At 45.0% G+C, this 19,713-nt stretch overlaps 1 protein-coding gene across 4 annotated transcripts in view; it reads right to left on the minus strand.

Moving 5' to 3' along the window:
- SGCZ (sarcoglycan zeta) overlaps nucleotides 1-19,713 on the minus strand; it is a 1,116,694-nt gene that overhangs the window by 370,307 nt on the left and 726,674 nt on the right. The window lies entirely within an intron of this gene.

Below are 19,713 nucleotides of genomic sequence, written 5' to 3' on the forward strand. Positions count from 1 at the left end.
GCTGCATTCAATGATATTGTCTGTAGCAACTGAATGCAACAGACACAGGGCTGTATCCTATTCTAGGTGATAAGTAACTTGCAGGCCTTTACATGAGTATTACTGGCAATCCTTCATTCACTGGCAAAGCTTCACTCATGATGGCTGCGTGTTAAGAGCATTACTCAGGCGAATAATAGCTATTTGTGCATGTGATGGTGTCACGTGACAAGAGGCAAGGTTTTGTGCTGTGCTGCTGTGCATCAGCAGCACAGCACTGCTGCCTGCTTCCTTGGGAGATGTGCACACGTTCACAGTTACCTGACATCTACCGTGTTTCCCCGAAAATAAAACACTGTCTTATATTAATTTCCCCTTCAAAAAATGTGCTAGGGGAGGTCTTATATTTTCGGGGGGTAGCCATCACCTTTAGTGTATATAGGCAGATTCCCCCTCTCTGCTCCCTGTGGCTGTCAGAATTGCAGATCCCCCTAAGCAGCAAACCTGCTCTCCCCTGCATCCGCCCCCCCCCTCCCCCCCGCTTTACAACTTTCACTGTTCCCAGTCCTGGCCCCCTCTTGCAGAAAGTCCAGATCCTCCTAAAAGCAGTCCTAAATGGCAGACCTTTTCTTCCCTTAACCCCCCCGATCAACCCCTCTCCCGCCCGCAGCCTCGCTTTACCTCCTGGCTGCTAGTGCTCCTGGCTCCGTCCCGCAGAGAATCCACATCCTCCTGTTTATTGCCGGCATCATTACACACCGCAGATTAGCGGTGACATCTGGTAAAGGCAGCTAATGTATCCAATAAGAGCGCTGCCCTATACAGGAAGTAAACAAAGATCACTTCCTGTATAGGGCAGCGCTCTTATTGGATACATTAGCTGCCTTTACCAGACATCACCGCTGATCTGCGGTGTGTAATGATGCCGGCAATTAACAGGAGGATGTGGATTCTCTGCGGGACGGGGCCAGGAGCACTAGCAGCCGGGAGGTAAAGCGAGGCTGCGGGCGGGCAGGGGGGGGGGGGGGCGTGGAGAACAGGTCTGCCGCTTGGGACTTCTTTTAGAGGGATGCAGGCAAATGTTACTAGGACTTATTTTAGGAGTAGGTCTTATATTTCAAGACTACTCAAAATATTTACTAGGGCTTACTTTCAGAGCATGTCTTAAATTCGGGGAGCACAGGAGCCAGCAACCATTTACCTGACATTTGTGCTGCATGCCAGGCATTGCGGGCATCGTAGCCTCCCGATCACCTTACCAAGTCGAAGCTAATGCTCATGTCTAATGGGAAGTCCCTTCTCCTTTTGATTCAGGGTTGGAACACATTAGGCAGAATTGCATATGAATTTTCCACTAGGAGCTATGGAAAATGCATTTTCTGTGGAAGTCTGTAAGAAGTAAACTTGTATATCTGAACATAGTTGTCTTCTGGAAACACAATTTAAAGAAATGTGTTCATGTTTTCATTTTAATAGTATTAACAGAATAGAGTGTCAAAGGGCACAAATAATGTCACATTCCATTGTTGGAGGTAATAATGTACTTGTTTTAGTAATCTTAAATACAAAGAGAAATGAGTAATAAAAAAAGGGACACGCAATTTTACAGTGTCATTTTATCACCAGATGATGTTTTCAATCAATTGCAAACTATTGGAATGACAACAAAATTGTAACTAAATAAGCTCTAGAACATCATTTGGTTAACAGCAAATGAAAAGTGCAAATTGAATAAAAACAAAAAACTGTTCAAACTGTACAAGAGCATTGTTCTTAAAGAGAACCTGTACTGAGTAAAAATATTTAAAATAAACACATGAGGTAACTTCAAATGAACATTACATAGTTACCTTGCCATCAGTTCCTCTCAGAAGCTCACCATTTCCTTCTGACAATAATCCCTTCCAGTTCTGACAATATTTTGTCAGATCTGAAATATATCAGTTGCTGTCAGTAAAATATCAGTTTCTGTTAGTTACAGCTGAGAGGAAAACTGATGTACCAGGTAATGTCCATGTTTCCCTATGGCTCAAATGGGCGATGTTACAGTTTAACTGTGTGCTGACCAGAAAGCTGTTATGGGGTAATGACCATTTTCAAAATGAAGGACAGAAAATTCCCTTGATCACAGTGGACAAACAGGACGCGGGACAGGAGAAAGACACTAAGGAGTACACTACATGGAAGGTAAGTATGACTTGTGTATGTTTATTTTGACTTTTAATTTTCAGTACAGGTTTTCTTTAAGGTTACCCAATCCACTGGAAGCAGTTTTATCATGCACACCCCATCTTCCCTCCTCCACCCTCAAATAACAATACATCTCCAGTAACAATACATACAGCTTGGCTATACCTGAGCAACATGTCTAGTACTCTTTCCCCACCGTGTTGCTTATCAACAAATCAATAGTGTTATGGGTAACACTGATAGTGGATGCGTTTGCACCATCAGTCTGTGTGGTAGCATCCTAAGATTTCTTTAATTCTCCTCTCTCCCACTATTTTGTCATACTCCCAGTTTAATTGTACATAAACCAGGGAGGGATTTGCAACTCCAGTATCTGAGGGCAATATCCATGCCAGTGTTTAGGATGGACTGAGAAATGGAGATATGTGTACTACTTGATAGACAGGACCTTTCCTGATTTACTCCTATCAATTAATTTGAGCTGTGGCAAAATGTGTGAAGACTGGAGTTGAACATCCCTGACATACGTAGACTGATGACTTATGACTCAAGGGAAATAAGGAGTAAAGAGAATTGTACACACACACCATACTTCCACAAACGACGGGTCCGCCAGACCCTCCAGCTGGGCGGACGTTCTGCTGACAGTAGCACGGGTGTTGGCAGACTGATAAGGCTTTTTCTGAACGTTCTGCTCAGCTTTAGACACAATATAAGATTTACATATAAGTAAAGAAATGCATTCTTGTAACTTGATTCGAAGAGGGACTAGAATGAATGATCTGGGTCAGAGTAGAGAAAAGAAAATACTACCACAATTTGTAAATAAACGTATCTCACTATAGCAAAAACAGTATGCTGAGAGTACCAGCATATTTGACATTAGACTAGCAGCATACAAATAAATACGATCCCATTTCTGTAATTGGGGAAAGACTGCTATACTGTATTTGTATTCTTGATTAACAGCAAATAAAATAAATAAGAAAGATTTGCAATGATGAATACTGCATTTCAGTGACCATGCAAGAAATAGATATGCCTCAAAAAAAAATTATAAAACACAATGAATAGGACTACAGTAAAGTTCCTTCTGTTTTAAGAAGGCCAACTTTTATTTTGCTTAAAGGAATGCTGTAAGGGGGGTAAAGAGGAAAAAAAGAGTTGAACCTACTTGGGGCTTCTAATGGTCCCCCGCAGGCATCCTGTGCCCTGTGACTGATTGCATGTTTTTCTTTAACTCAAAACATATATGAATACAGAAGAGTGCCATTCATTAGTAGCTCAAATAACCAGCAGTCTCAACCAACCAGCACATATTGCTGGCAGTACTCACAGCGGTGAAAGCCAACTTCTTAGGCTGTTTTTGGGCTCTGCTGTGCTTAAAGACTGAGTTCCACCGCTCTCCCAAGGTTAACATATTTTCAATTACTGAATTTTAACATTAACATAATAGAGTTCATGGTATGTATATAGGAGCGAAGTATATTTTTGTATTAGCAAGGCCTATTTTTAACATTCTCAAGCAACCAGAAAGCACACTTATCTGGCATTAGCCAATCGATAATGCAGACTCTACTGTACATGTCTTTTTTATAGCCATTTCTCCAAATTACTCTGTTATCCTCATAACTAACGTAACTGCTAGTCTACCTTCCCCCTATAGATTGTAAGCCTTTGGCAGGGTCCTCCCTTCCCTAGTGTAGTCTACATGATCGTGTGCTCCCTTCCTATGACAGCCTCATACTTGGAGATTTGGAGATTTTAGAATGCTTCTATGTATCTTACTGCATTCTTAAACAAAAAAAAGTAAATAAATAAATAAAAACACTTTACTGTGTCTGTTAAGTGTACACTTTCAAAATGTCAATCAAAAAATGACAGGGGATCACAGCTATTAAATTCATGTTTAACTACATTTCTGGAGGGCGCATACCTGCAGCAAAAAACAGATGCTGGGTGTAAATGTTCAAACTAGAACATTGAAATAACACATGAAATTATAAATCAGCACAGAATGAACTATAATTTACACGGCTGTCGACAAACATCACTTCATTTTATGCCAACATCTTCCAAATGCTACTAAATAATAGTTAAGAGGACATACAAACATCAAGACTATATGACCATAAAATGTATGTGTGCTCATTACAGTCGATTCTGTGGATTGATACTTCAGAAATACTAATAATGCAAATAAATAATAGAAAGGCATCAACTGTAAAAATGAGATCAAGACAGTCTTCCACATCAAAAGGTATAGAACAGATCAGAGAGAATATATGTAGCTGTAGAACTTCAATATTGAACACTACAATGACTTGAGACATACCATATCTATAGGCTGCCTTGTGATCTGTTTATATCACACACGCACGCACGCACGCACACACACACACGCACGCACACACACACACGCTCGCATGCACACACACGCACATGTGCAAACACGCACACGCACACGCACACACGCACACACACACACACACACACACACACACACACACACACACACACACACACACACACACACACCTATCACGATAACAGTCTACAGTTTATTATAGAAACTGATCCAACAGGAAAAAAAGTGATGTGCAATCTTGCACTAATCAAGCACAGCATTGGCAGTTGGTTAATACAGAAACGAGCGGCTCCTCTACCCCGGTTGAAGGGTATGACTATAGTAACAAAAAAGAAGGGAAGAAGGAGGAGCGCTCCATAGTATATTAAAACTTTTTAATAAAAAACATGCAATGATTAAAAACACTTACTCAACAGTACTGAAAACATGCATATCTTGGGTAAGAACCCAAACAAATGACCATGAGTGGCAACCTGTTCCTCCTCTGTGGCCAGCGGTGACGATTGTCCTGGATGACGGTGTACAATGGGAGCCTTCCCTCTGGTCAACGTGTGCAGTGACCTCACCACACGTTTCGGCGTATCCACGCATTTGTCAAGTGAGTCACTGCTGTGCACACGTGGATATATATATACAGGATCTTCTCAAAAAATTAGCATATTGTGATAAAGTTCATTATTTTCTGTAATGACCTGATAAACATTAGACTTTCATGTATTTTAGATTCAAATACACACAACTGAAGTAGTTCAAGCCTTTTATTGTTTTAATATTGATGATTTTGGCATGCAGCTCATGAAAACCCAAAATTCCTATCTCAAAAAATTAGCATATTTCATCCGATCAATAAAAGAAAAGTGTTTTTAAAACAAAAAAAGTCAACCTTCAAATAATTATGTTCAGTTATGCACTCAATACTTGGCCGGGAATGCTTTTGCAGAAATGACTGCTTCAATGCGGTTTGGCATGGAGGCAATCAGCCTGTGGCACTGCTCAGGTGTTATGGAGGCCCAGGATGCTTCGATAGCGGCCTTAAGCTCATCCAGAGTGTTGGATCTTGCATCTCTTAACTTTCTCTTCACAATATCCCACAGATTATCTATGGGGTTCAGTCTAGGAGAGTTGGCAGCCCAATTGAGCACAGTAATACCATGGTCAGTAAACCATTTACCAGTGGTTTTGGCACTGTGAGCAGGTGCCAGGTCGTGCTGAAAAATGAAATCATCTCCATAAAGCTTTTCAGCAGATGGAAGCATGAACCCACTTTTGAACCAGAAACAGCGGCAGAAGCGCCTGACCTGGGCTACAGAGAAGCAGCACTGGACTGTTGCTCAGTGGTCCAAAGTACTTTTTTTCGGATGAAAGCAACTTTTACATGTCATTCAGAAATCAAGGTGCCAGAGTCTGGAGGAAGATTGGGGAGAGGGAAATGCCCAAATGCCTGAAGTCCAGTGTCAAGTACCCACAGTCAGTGATGGTCTGGGGTGCCATGTCAGCTGCTGGTGTTGGTCCACTGTGTTTTATCAAGGGCAGGGTCAATGCAGCTAGCTATCAGGAGATTTTGGAGCACTTCATGCTTCCATCTGCTGAAAAGCTTTATGGAGATGAAGATTTCATTTTTCAGCACGACCTGGCACCTGCTCACAGTGCCAAAACCACTGGTAAATGGTTTACTGACCATGGTATTACTGTGCTCAATTGGCCTGCCAGCTCTCCTGACCTGAACACCATAGAGAATGTGTGGGATATTGTGAAGAGAAAGTTGAGAGACGCAAGACCCAACACTCTGGATGAGCTTAAGGCTGCTATTGAAGCATCCTGGGCCTCCATAACACCTGAGCAGTGACACGGGCTGATTGCCTCCATGCCACACTGCATTGAAGCAGTCATTTCTGCAAAAGGATTCCCGACCAAGTATTGAGTGCATAACTGAACATAATTATTTGAAGGTTGACTTTTTTTTGTTTTAAAAACACTTTTCTTTTATTGGTCGGATGAAATATGCTAATTTTTTGAGATAGGAATTTTGGGTTTTCATGAGCTGTATGCCAAAACCATCAATATTAAAACAAAACAATAAATGGCTTGAACTACTTCAGTTGTGTGTATTTGAATCTAAAATATATGAAAGTCTAATGTTTATCAGTACATTACAGAAAATAATGAACTTTATCACAATATGCAAATTTTTTGAGAAGATCCTGTATATATATATATATATATATATATATATATATTTATATATATATATATATATATATATATATATAAATATACACACACAATGGTGGCAGGAAATTGATTGAGTGAACCTTTCTGTTACCATAGCAACCAGTGGTTACACTTCCGGTTCACTAAAGGAATGCTCATAAAAAGATGCTTATTCAGTTGACAAATTATGTTTACTAGAACCTGGGATGGATTATTTACCTTTCATGAAGTTTCCGGATGATTGCCCGCAAGGATAACGAATGGATATTTGTTCCCTGTTTGTATCATGCAGGGAAGTGCTGTATCCCTTTTGTGACGTCAGGTCTGTGAGCAGTCCAATAGGAGGCCAGAGGGTGGGCTGTATCGTGGCTGATGCAGCTCGATTAGTTGTAATAGTAGAGGTGGTGGAGCGGTATAGTAAACGAATGGGCAGGACTTAATGCAACCTTTAAGGTGCATTGATAGTTCACAAATGGACAGGCCACAGTGGAAATATTATGGCACTTCTGGGGCCGGACAGCTTGCGCATGATGCATGCAGTGGATGTACGCCTGCGCTATGTGGGTTGTGCTGTGCTCAATTCACGTAGTTCGGCTGGAGCGCACTGAGTTGGGGTGGGTCTGTTGTGTATGCTGCGCTCTGGTCTAGAGATTGGATGTGCTGGAGCAGGGGCGTAACTAGAAATCACTGGGCCCCCCTGCGAATATTTGGATGGGGCCCCCCCCCATAGGTGCCAAATAATCGTAATGGGGCAGCGTTTCACTGTAAATTAATTGTAAAGTGGGCAGCATTTTACCAGACAATCGTAATGTGGGCCAGAAAATCGTAATGTGGGCAGAGTTCACCAGAAAATCGTAATGTGGGCCTTTAGAAAATCATAATGTGGGCAGAGTTCACCAGAAAATCGTAATGTGGGCACCAGTCACCAGAAAATTGTAACGTGGACAGCATTCACCAGACAATCGTAATGTGGGCAGCGTTCACCAGAAAATCATAATGTGGGCAGAGTTCACCAGAAAATCATAATGTGGGCAGAGTTCACCAGAAAATCGTAACGTGAGCAGCAGTCACCAGAAAATTGTAACGTGGACAGCATTCACCAGACAATCGTAATGTGGGCAGCGTTCACCAGAATATCGTAATGTGGGACAGAAAATCGTAATGTGGGCAGAGTTCACCAGAAAATCGCAATGTGGGCAGCAGTCACCAGAAAATCGCCATGTGGGCAGCAGTCACCAGAAAATCGCAATGTGGGCATCAGTCACCAGAAAATCCTAATGTGGGCAGCAGTCACCAGAATATCATAATGTGGGCAGCAGTCACCAGAAAATCCTAATGTGGGCAGCAGTCAGTCACCAGAATATCATAATGTGGGCAGCACACACCAGAAAATCCTAATGTGGGCAGCAGTCACCAGAAAATCCTTATGTGGGCAGCAGTCACCAGAAAATCGCAATGTGGGCAGCAGTCACCAGAAAATCGCAATGTGGGCAACAGTCACCAGAAAATCGCAATGTGGGCAGCAGTCACCAGAAAATCGCAATGTGGGCAGCAGTCACCAGAAAATCGAAATGTGGGCAGCATACACCAGAAAATCGTAATGTGGGCAGCAGACACCAGAAAATCGCAATGTGGGCAGCAGACACCTGAAAATCGTAATGTGGGCAGCAGACACCAGAAAATCGTAATGTGGGCAGCAGACACCTGAAAATCGTAATGTGGGCAGCAGGCACCTGAAAATCGCAATGTGGGCAGCAGACACCTGAAAATCGTAATGTGGGCAGCAGTGACCAGAAAATCGCAATGTGGGCAGCAGTGACCAGAAAATCGCAATGTGGGCAGTAGTGTTGGGCGAACAGTGTTCGCCACTGTTCGGGTTCTGCAGAACATCACCCTGTTCGGGTGATGTTCGCGTTCGGCCGAACACCTGGTGGTGTTCGGCCAAACTGTTCGGGTTCGCCCGAACGGCTCATTGCCTGGCCGAACAGGGCCCCTGTTCGGCACGAACAGGGCCCTGTTCGCCCGAATACTGGCCCCCTATGGGGTCGCAGGCATAAGGGGGGAGCATGCCCCGATCGCGGGGGGGGTCGGAAATTCCCCCCACCCCCTCCGCTAGCGCTCCCCCCTCTGCCCGCTTCCCCATTCAAAAGTGAGGAAGTGAAACTGTACCTGTGCGGCCGGTAGTGGGTGACTGGCAGTGGGCGGCACTATGGAGAGACTGAGGAGGAGGAGGAGTCCGGAGAGTGACGCGTTGAGGGAGGCCGGGCAGTGGGCGGATCAGCAGTAGTACGGTACTACTGCTGATCCGCCCACTGCCCGGCCTCCCTCAACGCGTCACTCTCCGGACTCCTCCTCCTCCTCAGTCTCTCCATAGTGCCGCCCACTGCCAGTCACCCACTACCGGCCGCACAGGTACAGTTTCACTTCCTAACTTTTGAATGGGGAAGCGGGCAGAGGGGGGAGCGCTAGCGGAGGGGGTGGGGGGAATTTCCGACCCCCCCCGCGATCGGGGCATGCTCCCCCCTTATGCCTGCGACCCCATAGGGCCCCCAAAAGCGGGATGTTCGGGGAGTTCGGGGTTCGGCCCGAACATGCCGAACATTGCGGCCATGTTCGGCGAACTTTCCCGAACCCGAACATCCAGGTGTTCGCCCAACACTAGTGGGCAGCAGACACCTGAAAATCGTAATGTGGGCAGCAGACACCTGAAAATCGCAAGGTGGGCAGCAGACACCTGAAAATCGTAATGTGGGCAGCAGTGACCAGAAAATCGCAATGTGGGCAGCAGTGACCAGAAAATCGCAATGTGGGCAGCAGACACCTGAAAATCGTAATGTGGGCAGCAGACACCTGAAAATCGTAATGTGGGCAGCAGACACCTGAAAATCGTAATGTGGGCAGCAGTGACCAGAAAATCGCAATGTGGGCAGCAGACACCTGAAAATCGTAATGTGGGCAGCAGTGACCAGAAAATCGCAATGTGGGCAGCAGTCACCAGAAAATTGTAACGTGGACAGCATTCACCAGACAATCGTAATGTGGGCAGCGTTCACCAGAAAATCATAATGTGGGCAGAGTTCACCAGAAAATCATAATGTGGGCAGAGTTCACCAGAAAATCGTAACGTGAGCAGCAGTCACCAGAAAATTGTAACGTGGACAGCATTCACCAGACAATCGTAATGTGGGCAGCGTTCACCAGAATATCGTAATGTGGGACAGAAAATCGTAATGTGGGCAGAGTTCACCAGAAAATCGCAATGTGGGCAGCAGTCACCAGAAAATCGCCATGTGGGCAGCAGTCACCAGAAAATCGCAATGTGGGCATCAGTCACCAGAAAATCCTAATGTGGGCAGCAGTCACCAGAATATCGTAATGTGGGCAGCAGTCACCAGAAAATCCTAATGTGGGCAGCAGTCAGTCACCAGAATATCATAATGTGGGCAGCACACACCAGAAAATCCTAATGTGGGCAGCAGTCACCAGAAAATCCTTATGTGGGCAGCAGTCACCAGAAAATCGCAATGTGGGCAGCAGTCACCAGAAAATCGCAATGTGGGCAACAGTCACCAGAAAATCGCAATGTGGGCAGCAGTCACCAGAAAATTGCAATGTGGGCAGCAGTCACCAGAAAATCGAAATGTGGGCAGCATACACCAGAAAATCGTAATGTGGGCAGCAGACACCAGAAAATCGCAATGTGGGCAGCAGACACCTGAAAATCGTAATGTGGGCAGCAGACACCAGAAAATCGTAATGTGGGCAGCAGACACCAGAAAATCGTAATGTGGGCAGCAGTGACCAGAAAATCGCAATGTGGGCAGCAGACACCTGAAAATCGCAATGTGGGCAGCAGACACCTGAAAATCGTAATGTGGGCAGCAGTGACCAGAAAATCGCAATGTGGGCAGCAGTGACCAGAAAATCGCAATGTGGGCAGCAGACACCTGAAAATCGTAATGTGGGCAGCAGACACCTGAAAATCGTAATGTGGGCAGCAGACACCTGAAAATCGTAATGTGGGCAGCAGTGACCAGAAAATCGCAATGTGGGCAGCAGACACCTGAAAATCGTAATGTGGGCAGCAGTGACCAGAAAATCGCAATGTGGGCAGCAGTGACCAGAAAATCGCAATGTGGGCAGCAGACACCTGAAAATCGTAATGTGGGCAGCAGACACCTGAAAATCGTAATGTGGGCAGCAGACACCTGAAAATCGTAATGTGGGCAGCAGTGACCAGAAAATCGTAATGTGGGCAGCAGACACCTAAAAATCGTAATGTGGGCAGCAGACACCTGAAAATCCCCCTGCAGAATTTCAATGTGTGTGGGCAGCGGGCAGCAGCGGGATACATACCTTCTTCCTTGCGTTCCATCGCCGCCTTCTCGCTCTAGCGGCTGACGTCACTTCCGCTTCCGGAAGTGACGTCAGCTGCTAGAGCGAGAAGGCGGCGATGGAACGCAAGGAAGAAGGTATGTACCCGCCGCCGCTGCCCGCTGCCCACACACATTCACTAGCTGGAGGGGAGCGCAGAGGGGAGAGCCCCGAGGTGAGGGAGAGGGGGGAACTTCCCCTCTCCCCGCGGACTGTGGGCAAGGCTTTCCCCTCATGCTGCCACCCCTCCAGCCCCCAAAAAACGGCCCCGAGCGGGCCCCAGGGGGGGGGCGGGCCCCCCCACGGGCGCAGGCGCTGCAGGGCCTATTGCTACGCCCCTGTGCTGGAGGCCTGGAGCGCACTGCTAAGAAACCAAAATGTGTTCCCACAAGGTAACGAGGACTCATCTTAGAACATTAAATCTCGTTCGTCACCTTGGTGACATTGCTCAGTTAACAGTGCTGATCCCAGCGGAGGTGAAAATAGGATGCCCTCCACGTAAAAAATACATACACAACCAAAACAATTTTATGGAGAAAACTTTGCAAAATAAATACATTCTTACAAACGGAATACATGTTGTAGTATTTCATGACCTGGTGCTGTGTTGTATTGCACTGACCATCATAAAAGGCAACAATATATGAAAGGTAACTTTTAGTGGGCTTCACTTATACAGTAGTGACACTAGTAAAGTTTATAGAAACTCACCATTCAATGTTTATATTACTAGAACAATGCCTACCAACAGCTTTAACCTCTTTCTGACCCGCGTCACGCCGACGGGCGTGGACGCGGCGGCAGCCCTAGAACCGCCTAACGCCGATTGGTGTAAAGTCCTGGGGCCAGCTAATGCAGGAGATCGCGCACACGCTGCACGCGCATCTCCTGCTTGGGGGCCGGAGCTCTGCCCCACCTTCAGTCTCCGATCCGAGCGGCTATTGCCATTTGGGAGACTGTTAGATGGCGTGATCGCCATCTATTTCTGTGTACAGCGCTGCAATCGGCAGCAGCGCTGTACCGTGTCACACGGCTGTCCCTGTGGGGGACAAGAGAGCGATCGGCTCTCATAGGCAGAATTGACTGGCTGTGGGGAGGAGGGAAGAAACTTAAAGAGACAGGTATTTTTATAAAAAAAACTGACATCAATATTTATAAAAAAAAATAAACATGGGGGGAGCGATTAGACCCCACCAACAGAGAGCTCTGTTGGTGGGGAGAAAAAAGGGGGGGGGGAATCACTTGTGTGCTGTATTGTGCAGCCCTGCAGCTTAGCCTTCAAGCTGCAGTGGCCAATTTTACTAAAAATGGCCTGGTAACTTGGGGGGGGGGGGTTTAGCCCTGCAGTCCTCAAGAGGTTAAAATTTGAAAGTGCGTAGTAATTTTTCACAAAGATTATCCAGTAGACGTTTTAAATATATTATGTTTTTGTGTTCTTAAAATCTACATTTATAAATCGAATTGGACTCATGTAGTGTTGGGCGAACACCTGGATGTTCGGGTTCGGGTCCGTTCGCCGAACATGGGCCAGATGTTCGGCCCGAACCCCGAACTCCCCGAACATCCCGCTTTTGGGGGCCCTATGGGGTCGCAGGCATAAGGGGGGAGCATGCCCCGGTCGCGGGGGGGGGTCGGAAATTCCCCCCACCCCCTCCGCTAGCGCTCCCCCCTCTGCCCGCTTCCCCATACAAAAATTTTCAGTAAAGTTCCATAGTACCTTCAGTGGCTGGCCTGGCTGGCACTGTGGTGTGTTGTGAGTGAGGAGGAGGAGGAGTCCGAGTAGGACGCGTTGAGGCCGGGCAGCGGGCGGTTCAGCGGTAGTACCCTTGTGGTACTTCCGCCCTTTCTCTGACCTTACGTCCTCTGCATACGAGGGTACGCGTCACGCGTACCCTCATGTGCGTCATCACGTAGAGGACGTGAGGTCAGAGAAAGGGCGGAAGTACCACAAGGGTACTACCGCTGAACCGCCCGCTACCCGGCCTCAACGCGTCCTACTCCCATAGGGGGGCAGTATTCGGCCGAACAGGGCCCTGTTCGGCCGAACAGGGGCCCTGTTCGGGTGGGCATTGAGCTGTTCGGGCGAACCCGAACCCGAACTAAAAAGGCCGAACACCATGAGGTGTTCGGCAGAACTCGAACATCACCCGAACAGGGTGATGTTCTGCAGAACCCGAACAGTGGCGAACACTGTTCGCCCAACACTAGACTCATGTTCTAGAAGTATTTATAAAAAATAAAATATGCTTGCTAAGTTCATTAAATTATATTCATACTAGATTATTAGAATCAAAAACATTAAAAGTGGACCTGAACGTTTGCACAGGTCTTAAGGAAAACATAGAGAAATGCACCCTGAATTTAGAGAGCTTAGCCAGTCTTATTTCCCCATCTGTGACTAATCACTGGTGTAATTTGATCTCTTAGCTGTGTCAGCTAGCTACCTCGGCAAAGCAGCTAATTTGTAAACAAAGGATGTTAACTCTGTGTCTACTTCCATTAAAGTAGAAAGTAGACACACTGCAGATTTATGGCAGGATTTGTAACGAATAAATGTTTTTCTTTAAAGGTTATTATGCTGTTGCTTATATTTTAGAGACGAGAGGAAATGCATAGTTCAGGTCTATTTTCAGATGGTGTTGGGATATCATCATTCAACTCAAGAGGCATCTGTTGTAGTAACCTAAAAGGACCACTATTGTGAAAAACTGTAAAATTTACAATACATTTAAACATACAAATAAGAAGTAAAGTGAAATGAGCCATACATTACTTTTCTCCTATGTTGCTGTCACTTACAGTAGGTAGTAGAAATCTGACAGAACAAGCAGGTATTGGGCTAGTCCATCTCTTCATGGGGGATTCTTAGCATGGCCTTTATTCTTTATAAAAATCGTCTCTGAAAAGGATTTATACAAAGATGCTGGCCAGCCTCCATGCTCGCTGCACACTTTTTTAGCAGTTGGACGGAGCATCTGCCATTCACTAAGTGCTTTTGAAAAAAAAGAAAACCCTGAGAATGCTCCATGAGGAGATGGACTAGTCCAAAACTTGTTAGTTTTGTCAGGTTTCTACTACCTACTGTAAGTGACAGCAACACAGGAAAAAAGTAATTTACGGCTCATTTTACTTTGGAAGAAATGTACTTCTTATTTGTATGTGTTTACATGTACCGTATTTTTCGGACCATAAGACGCACTTTTTATCCCCCAAAAGTGTGTGTGTGGGTGGGGGGGAGTAAGTGCGTCTTATGGTCCGAATATACAGCCAGGCGCCTGGTGCCCCCCACGTAAAAATGCCCATGGCTGGTTGCTCAAGTGCCAGTAATCCTCACTCGCACCACTGAATCATTAAATCCAAATAAACAGCCCGGGGGCTGGTTCATAGAAATCCCGGCGCATCTAAATCACCAGCAATCCACACTTGCATACCTGAACATGGAAATCCTGATAGACAGCCCAGTGCCTCCCGCTGCTAAAGTATAGGTAATCCAAACCTGCACAAATGAAGCTTACGTCCCACTTAAAGGGGAACTCCAGTGAAAATAATGTAGTAAAAAAAGTGCTTCATTTTTTACCATAATTATGTATAAATGATTTAGTCAGTGTTTGCTCATTGTAAAATCTATCCTCTTCCCGATTTACATTCTGACATTTATTACATGGTGATATTTTTACTGTGGGCAGGTTATGTAGCTGCTCCTAGCTGTTTTGGCTGTTAGAGACAGCTGTAAACAGCTAATTCCTGTCTGTGAACATTGTTACATTGTGGCAGTTTGCCCAGAGTACCGCGGTACTCAGAGCTTCTTGTGGGAGGGGTTTCAGCACAAAATCAGTCATACAGCGCCCCCTGATGGTCTGTTTGTGAAAATCATTATATTTCTCATGTAAAAGGGGGTATCAGCTACTGATTGGGATAAAGTTCAATTCTAGGTTGGAGTTTCTCTTTAACACATACAAAGCCCCGCAGCACGCAGCAGAAGTGCTGGTAAACACGGCAACTGCACCGCAAGTGCAGAGAAAGCCCTAACCCAAATAGCGGGACGCTCCGAGTCCTCCTCTTCATGTGTGATCTTGGTTGCATCGCCGCTAGCGTGACCCCGGCAGGACATGTGCACGTGCGCACCGATCGCATCATTGAAGTCGCCGCCGAACTAGGAAATGCTTGCCAGCCAAGAACCAATCACGCACGGGGCGCTGCCACAGACAGCCAATGATGCTGCTTACTGCTTCTGATGCCTTCCCTGATAGGAGCTGGTAGTCCCATGGGCGAGACCAATGGCTCCTATCAGGGAAGGGATCAGGAGCAGTAAGCAGCATCATTGGCTGTCTGTGGCAGCGCCCCATGTGTGATTGGTTCTTGGCTGGCAAGCACTTCCTATTTCTGCGGCGACTTCAATGATGCAATCAGTGTGCACGTGCACATGTCCTGCCAGGGTCACGCTGGCGGCTAGCGGCGATGCAACCAAGATCACACATGAAGAGGAGGACTCGGAGCATCCCGCTATTTGGGTAAGGGCTTTCGCTGCACTTGCGGTGCAGTTGCTGTGTTTACCAGCACTTCTGCTGCAGGCTGCGGGGCTTTGTATGTGGTAGATGCCGGGCTGTTAAGTGGGACGTAAGCTTCATTTGTGCAAGTTTGGATTACCGATACTTTAGCACGGGGAGGCACTGGGCTGTCTATCAGGATTTCCAGGTTCAGGTGTGAAAGTGTGGATTGCTGGTGATTTAGATGCGCCGGGATTTCTATGTAGCAGACGCCGGGCTGTTTATTGGGATTTAATGATTCAGTGGTGCGAGTGAAAATTACCTTACCTGGGAGCTGCATGGATTTTCTATGGGGGGAAGGGGGCGGCACCAAACGCCGGGCTATTTATTTGTATATTTACTGTATCTATTCACTTAGTTGGCATTTGCTGTAAGCATTAGTTTAGCTGTGGCCTACAAGAATTTATACTACATTACAGAAAACGTATTAATGAACAAAACAGTTAATTGTTTCATCTGAGCCACCTAAATTATTTATTTATATAGCTCTGACATCATCTGCAGTCCCAGTTTACTTTGAAACTTAGACAATGGGAGCAGTGGAGGTTACTCAGCTGGAGGAGCATCAAGGATTGCCTTTTGCTGAGGTGTGCCAAAGACACAGCTTGGTGGCATATGTTCCACAAGATGCCCCTGCACCATGGACACACCAGGTTTAGAATATTTTTTCCCCTGGTTTTTGGCCTCTAAACCTAGGTGCGTCTTATGGTCCGGAGCGTCTTATGGTCCAAAAATTTTTACATTTTACAATTTTTGCAATAGCGGTCCTCTAAAAAATGTATGGCGGAAGCACAGATCTTAGTGTAATGAACACATACATCTTCTGTGTAACACAGTGTTACAGAAGTGTAATAACAAATCTTTAAGCTTGCTGTCATGTTGTCTGCTTACTTTTTGGGCTGCTAGTGAAGTAGAACATTGTCAGTCAATGCATCTAAATGCTGCCAACTGGATTATTATTTTAATAGTTCCTATTCACACCAGTGTGGTAATAAGGCTGTAATAAAATTAGGCCCTGCAAGCAGAATTTCCAGGCAATAAAATGCATAGCCCCCAATAATTTAAATTATATTGGGACATAACTCACTACTGTAAGGGGAGTCTGGACTGGAGTTCCTCATTCCCCTCCCCCCAAGATGGGGGACATACACAGAAGAGAATCAGAACAGAAGCCCTTTATAGTGTAGTAAGACAGTGAAATATGAAGATAAATGACAAATAAATAAGGTTCTCAAAAACCCGGGTTGCGGAAAAGCTTGGGTGCAGTTGGGTAAAGCTACCCGAAAAAAAGAAAATGTATAGTAGAGGACCAGAAGGGTCTCCTTTTATTAAAAAAGGGAGCTGACAACTGTCCAAATTAAGAACCACCCCATAGAGAGTTGTGAAGATATTAGGGAGGGAAGCAGAGGAGTAGCTATGGGTGGGCAAGGGGGGGGGGCACATATTCCTGGGCGCAGCACTGTAGAGGGGCACAGAGCATGGCAACCGCACTGCAAATGAGTGAGAGGCAGTTTGCTGGTTGCCCAAAGTGCCCCTGCTTCTCTCCCTCCCTCTGCAGAGGAGTGCAGAAGTGTTAACAGCAGCAGAACAAGGGGGGTACATCTGGCTAACTATAGGGGGTACACCTGACTATCTAAACATGGGAAAGGAAGGCACATCTGGCTATCTAAAGGGTGGCACATTTGGATATCTAAACGGGGAAAGGGGAGCACATCTGGCTATCTAAACAGCATTTGTACATATGGCTCCACCCATGACCACACCCACATTTTGATGCATGGCCACACCCAATTTGTCTAGAGGGGGGCACAAAAACTGTCCTAGTCCCCAGGGGCTGAAAAGCCTAGCTACGCCTCTGGAGGAAAAGCTGGTGCCCCAAAAATATATAAAGCAACTAAAACAGTTTAAAATGTTAGAAACAATTACTTCAAATTGTGCCACACAGTAAAGTGAAAAATAATTATTGGAAATAACACTGGACTGGATGTGCATCAACCCACTTCCTCAGGTCAAAAACAGTGTCTTAAGAGAGATGCAGCGTAGCCCATACATGTGCTCTGAGCTGTGCTTCACTATTCTTAAAGCGGAATGAAACCCAGCATTTCTACTTTTCTCTAATAGATTATTTACAGCATATTATATACAACCAGCATTTTTTTGTTTACTAGAACTGCATTCAAAGGGTTAACACAGGCTTTAGAAGCTTCCCTGCCAGCAGGGCTGGCTGCTACCGAACTTTACATAATGTTATCTTGTGTTTAATTGTATCAAGTGAAAAATGTAAACAAAGCCTTCTTTTACACTGTCCGGTCCCCTGAACAAAGTCAGACAAGCATAAATGCTTTCTGATGCTTTCTGATTAAGTTAGAGGATGAATAAAGCAGTTATAAATAAAAAGCAAAGTCAACTCTCAGAGTAAAATTAGTGTACTTTAGAAACGTATAATTTCTAAATGAATAATAATACTTATGCAAAAAGCAAATATGCTAACCGTGTGGCATATAAAAAGTAGGAAAACATGTTTTTATTGAATATTATGTCAGGGTTTTATACCGCTTTAAGACACTGTTATTGACCTGAGAAAGTGGGTTGATACCATGAAACACATTGTCCCGTGCTATTTTCAAAGCAATTTTTTTTATCGTTAACAGTGAGTCTCTATATGAGGTAATTGTTCTTTACCTATTAAACTGTTTTTAATTGTATTATTTATTTTTGGGGCACCTCCTTCCCTCACTAATATCTCGTTCTGTGGGAATGCACTACCACATGTGTTTCCTATTATAAATAAACTGTAACTGCCTACCTTAGTTACCTTAGAGACCGTTCTCATTCCAAACATCACTTCCCCGTTCAGTATAAAAAACAGATTAAAAAAGACTTATGCAAATTACAAACTCCTCTTTATCTTCTGGCCTGGAACAAGCACAGCCGCACTGGGCATTTGCGAGTACAGTCCATGCATGCCCAGTAGAGGGGTGTACTCATGCACGGGGGAAAAAAATGCACAAGAGCTTACATCTACTGCACGTGTGCAGACATTACTGGTGGTTTCGCAAGGGTGGAGGCACTTGTTCCTAGTTGCAGTCCAAAGAGGCCTATTCAACTTCTTGGGTTGAATAGGTATAGAGGGACCCAGTGGAGGAGGATCCAGGTAGCTTCTGGACTATCCAGAGGCTGCCCAGTAACGAGGTAAGTATCTTACGTTTATACTTTCTTCCCCTCTTCAGGATTGCTTCAAGCACTTTTTAGGTATGCAAATGTAAACAAAAGGCTGGTTTTAAAAATGCACTTGAGTTATTTTTTAAGAAAATCTATGTATTATGTTAAACAACCATGTTTGTTTGTATGCATGTCTGTAGGCAGCCCTAAATGGAAATTTCAAGATATGCTTTTAGTTAGACTCTATATATTGCCAGGACTAATTATAACACTTTTTTTTTCAATTTGATTATATTTTGAGTGCTTTAAACCCCAGCAGTCATCCCACAGTGTTTATAACACATATAGTTACATAGTTATTTTGGTTGAAAAAATACATACGTCCATCGAGTTCAACCAGTACAAAGTACAACTCCAGCCTGCTCCCTCACATATCCCTGTTGATCCAGAGGAAGGCGAACAAACCCCCACAAGGCATGGTCCAATTAGCCCCAAAAGGGAAAAATTCCTTCCTGACTCCAGATGGCAATCAGATAAAATCCCTGGATTAACATCATTAGGCATTACCTAGTAATTGTAGCCATGGATGTCTTTCAACGAAAGGAAAGCATCTAAGCCCCCTTTAAATGCAGATATTGAGTTTGCCATAACGACTTCCTGTGGCAATACATTCCACATCTTAATCACTCTTACTGTAAAGAACCCTTTCCTAAATAAATGGCTAAAACGTTTTTCCTCCATGCGCAGATCATGTCCTCTAGTCCTTTGAGAAGGCCTAGGGACAAAAAGCTCATACGCCAAGCTATTATATTGCCCTCTGATGTATTTATACATGTTAATTAGATCCCCTCTAAGGCGTCTTTTCTCTAATAGATAGGATTG

Source organism: Hyperolius riggenbachi, chromosome 1 (assembly GCF_040937935.1).
Source record: "Hyperolius riggenbachi isolate aHypRig1 chromosome 1, aHypRig1.pri, whole genome shotgun sequence".
Classification (NCBI taxonomy): Eukaryota; Metazoa; Chordata; class Amphibia; order Anura; family Hyperoliidae; genus Hyperolius; species Hyperolius riggenbachi.